Source organism: Heliconius melpomene, chromosome 15, assembly GCF_056956725.1.
Source record: "Heliconius melpomene rosina isolate 202511_hmr_F chromosome 15, ASM5695672v1, whole genome shotgun sequence".
Classification (NCBI taxonomy): Eukaryota; Metazoa; Arthropoda; class Insecta; order Lepidoptera; family Nymphalidae; genus Heliconius; species Heliconius melpomene.
Window position 1 is genome coordinate 6341551 of NC_140403.1, and position 4996 is coordinate 6346546.

The 4996-nt window shown below is 30.9% G+C and overlaps 1 non-coding gene across 1 annotated transcript; it reads right to left on the reverse strand.

Moving 5' to 3' along the window:
• Nucleotides 1-936: 936 nt before the first annotated feature.
• Nucleotides 937-1008, reverse strand: TRNAE-UUC (transfer RNA glutamic acid (anticodon UUC)). Its single transcript has one exon. It is a non-coding gene; the product is annotated as a tRNA-Glu (tRNA).
• Nucleotides 1009-4996: the final 3988 nt, after the last annotated feature.

The window sequence follows — 4996 nt, forward strand, 5'->3', positions numbered from 1 at the left end:
TTGTGAAGATAAGGGTTAAGGAATGAAAAAATACGTCACAAGCCGAACGCCCAGGCCGATTGTATCTCTCTTTCATTTGTTCAGCGCTCTCGCTTGCACGCTTGGCTCAGGTGGAACGTGACAATGAGTCATGTTTTTTGATTTGTTTCCGTCAAAAACTTTTAACATAAATTGAAAGAATTAAAATTTTACATTGAAAATTAAAATTTTACATTAGCAGTCATGTCACTCGGTAATTAATTTATCGCAGAAACACAGCGTGTTGGGTGGCGGATATCAAGATCGTTTTTTGTATTTTTTATTTTTTTTTATATATATGTTATATTATACTCTTAGAATTAACATTTTCTAAGCTTACACAATATTATTACACTGGTGTTTATTCTGATAAAATAATAAGAAAATCACACGTACGACAGTAATAAATATTACATAGTAAGCTATCACTGAAAACATTATGTAAATACAAGCATAGAAACTTATTCTTGCTTTGCGAGCAACGAAGGTTACCTAAACGTAAATATTTTGACTTTTCTCTTCACAATCGCACGTTACCGTACTGTACCGTAGCGTACGGTACCTCTTTGATCATTCGTCTAAATAGAAATGAATTAACGACTATAACGTTTATTTAAGCCAGTATTTTTGTAATAAAAACATAAATACGCAATTTCGAATTTATGATAGGCATTAGAATAACTACATATCTCTAAACTGACTTTTTAGTATCTTTTACAACTTCATTACAGCAATAGTTATATTATTAATATGTAATATCGAAATAAGACTTCATGCCCAATGACTGTTCTTAATAGTCTCAATACACTAAAAATATAATTATGTGTTTTAAATATCGCGAATGTAATGATGAACGTTAACAATAACAAAAAGAACTAAATATTGTAACAATATGAATATAGAAAGGCAAAAAGATGTTTCCCGTACCGGGAATCGAACCCGAGCCTCCTGGGTGAAAGCCAGGTATCCTAGCCACTAGACCATACGGGATGTATTGAAAAAGTGCTAAAACTGTAATAAATAAAAAATATTTAGAATAAAATTTATTGTTTATTGTCATTTATTATAAACACTTTTATATATATTACGAATTTATTATATCTTCATAATTAAAATTATGGGAAAAGTTACTGTTATTTTGTATTAAACTGTAATGTGGTGACATCTGTTTGATGAATAACTGAACCATTTAGGTTGCTTACGTAGTTTTGCTATTCATCACCAGATGGTGTTAAAGTATTATTTAATTCTATTTATATTTCTAAAATAATGAAATATGAATATATTAATATCTTTCATTAATTTTAATAATTTTGAATTTTGTTGTAGGTACCTAGACAGTACCTTAGACATCGGGATTTTCTGTGTTTAACGTGACTTTAGTTGACTGAAAACGGGACAGTGCATGGTGGTTTTTGTTTTTATTGTTGTTGTTGTTGTTGTTGTTCTTTAATTATGGCGATCCGAGCGTGCCAGTTCAGCACTAATCACTTCGCCAATGTCACGTTGAATGGAAAACACACAAAGGAGAATGTCTTTTTTTTGGTATTACTTTAATAAATAGTTTAATACTTCCGTTTATTTTAAATAAAGTAGCGCGATAATCGGTGAAACTTGATTCGGCCGACCAAATTTAAACGTCCCGGTAGCATGTATTGGGACACCGGCACACACCGTTCAAAAAGGGACGTAGAGTCATGTTAAGTATACTGAATAATACAAAAAAATATGTAATGAAAGAAAAAAAAAACAGTAACTAATTGTGTGTAGAAATAAAATACAATACAACATTGGTTTTTCATATACTTCCTGAAATAAAAAAAAATTGAAACTGGATAAAATACGCGTCTATATTTTATATTTATGTATTGTCTTGTTTGACGACGATACATACATACTTCACATTACAATTGTGAAATTCGCTACGCATATTTCGCCTTGAGGTATCTATAGAAATATTTTTTTTTTTTAAGAAAACCAGTATCAAATAAAAGAATGTATTTTTATTTATTTCTGCTCCTGTATTTTATTAATTCAATGATTTAGGTCATCGTGGCGCAGCGGTAAAGCGTATGATTATACATGTAATGGTTATGGGTTCGATTCCCATTCATTGGAATCAGTTATTATCATTTCTACGCTACGGTAACACAACACACGGGGTTGAGTTCCTTCACTCAACATACAATATTTCGAAAATTAAGCAGACAATTTGGAATGGAACACGAAAACTTGAAAGTAGGTTCGTCTCCGTCTACCCACCATATCCGCATTACCGCATAAGGATAATAAAAAAACTCTATAATATTCTAAAAAATAAAACGATGTACAAACGAAGAGATATTTTGATGTTATTAGGTTCTTATTCCACATGCCCTAGTAAAAATCAACTTCAGGCCGTATCCCGCACAGAGCAGGGTAGGAAGATGGAACCTAGTGGTAAGATTCCCCATTTTCCGCCGAATTCTGGAGGAATTGAGTGTTGAGTGGCGGAATTTTTAGTAATTAAGTAATTAGGATAATTAAAAAAAACCACCAACATTTTTATTTTAGTACAAAATACGAGTACACAATTGTTAAATTATAAATACGTATACGTCTCGTACATCCCTTGTTGCGTGTTCCACATCGGCTCAGGAAAGAAATCGCTTCCGACTCGTAGTAAATAGGTATTACTTCTTGTAATACATGCACGGGTAATTTTGTTATGCTGTAGAATCCACGTAAGTACTATTAATACACTTATATTAAAAGTACATAAAAAATATAAATTAAATCAGCTTCACGCTGTATCCCGCACACGGCAGGATAGGCAGGGGGAACCTAGTGTCAATACACTCCGTTCCTTGTTTATATATATTTATATTCTAGATACTCTACTCTCTTTCCAATTAAAGTTCTTAATAATTAAAAGATTTGCCGATTCAATTCAATCACGCATTGAATTTAGGCACAATAAATTTAAACAATATGAATTTATTGTACCAAAAGAATAATATAAAGGTAATAAAACGAATAAATTATATAATTTAGTAAGTACGCTGTCGATTGCCTTCGAGTTTTACACCAGTAATTTGCTTTCAATTTTTGGAATATCGAAAAGGTTTAATCGTCTATCCATTAACAAATTAATAATTGTATTAAAAAGAAATAAACTTCATTATATTAATATTAATAAATACTATCCTACTTAATTTAATAATTAAAATAATTTATTAAATGTGAAAGTGAGTTAGATGTTTGTTCAATTCTAACGTAAAAACTAAAGAATACATACACATCGCACATCAGAATAACACATAGATATAATTAAATATAACATTTAAATTACATGCCCATATAAATATGATACATAAAATATATCATATTTGTATCATATATTATATATATCATAAATTGTATTTAATATTAATAATTAATAATTTTAATGATAATAAGAGACAAAGGAATTTAAATTCTTTTCTACTCCATTAATTTTAATATTTTTGCAAGCTTATAGTCTAAAATTATGATTGATGGTATTTTAGATAGATAGATAGATAAATAAACTTTTTATTGTATATATAGAGGAAATAAGATATTTTACAAGAGGAATATAGAGAAATATAAAAAAAACAATAAACGCAGGTTGTTTGCAAAGGCGACCTTATCTCTATTAGTGATCTCTTACAGGTTTTAATATATTTTTCTCAAGTCTAATGACAAATTCAATTAATAAAACAGCCTTAACTAAAAGCTAGAATTACTTCGGTCTTAACCAATATGCAGTGCGGTATGGCAATGACCGAAACCGAATTCGTTCTGTAACCACCGCTGGTCTGTACGTCTGGTTCGAGTATTTGTTTACGTTTCTATTGTATCAATACAATTCAATTTAAAATATTATTGAACAGAATGCGAATCAATAAGCAAGCCTCAAGAACTAAGGTAGATAGTTTTTGTATTACAAAAATAAACATAAATACATTTGTATCTATTATCTTTTGCTATACGATGTTAGGTATGTGTGGAAAATGTTTCACGTACTTATTGCCTGTTTTTCTCTAATTTGATAGTAACATATAGCATCAGCTTCACGCAGTATCCCGCACACAGCTGGGTAGACAGAAGGAACCTAATGTTAAGACACTCCATTCCCCACTTTCCTCCGATATTTTCGAGACATTGCGTTTTGAGTAGCGGAACTCAACGCTGGGCTTTAGCGTTGGTGCCAGAGCGAAGTAATAAAAAAATATATTGATAAATAATAATTAATTTCCACGAGTGGGGATCGAACCCCCAACCGTCAAGTTACAATCACACCCTTGGACCCCTGCACCGCGACGGCCTCCAGTATAATGTATCTATTGTATATAAAGCTTCCAATACATAAGTGCCTAGACCAACCAGATAAGTGTATTGTTCTGATAGAACTTTAGTATAAAGGTGTCGAGAGCTTAAAGCTTTACAAAAAATGCTGCTATTTTTAATACAATAAATAAATGTTCTTATAGTAAAAAATATAAAAACATTAAAAAATGCTTTTTCCTAATTTATAGATATTCTCAGAAGAGAATAGTAAAAAATCTTAATAACCCAATTAACCAGTATTGCTATCAGTACAATGTTTTAATTTAAAATATAAAAACTTTAAAGAACGTACCTACACGAACGAACATACATACATATATCATGCAGATTTGAATATAGGTGGTTATTTGGTATGTTCATTAAATATTAAAACTAAAATTTAAGGACGTATTTTGTTAAAAAAGTGCATGTATTTTTTGCGTATTTAAAAATATATTTTTTTTTTTAGCTTCACGCTATATCCCGCACACAGCAGTACACAGTAGAGTAGGCAGGGGGAACCTAGTGTTCCCCACTTTCTGCCAAATTCCGGAGGCATTACGTGTTGAGTGGCAGAACTCAACGCCGCGCTTTGCCTAGACACCAGAGCGAAGAAATGGAAATATAAACGTAAATAAATATTTCACTT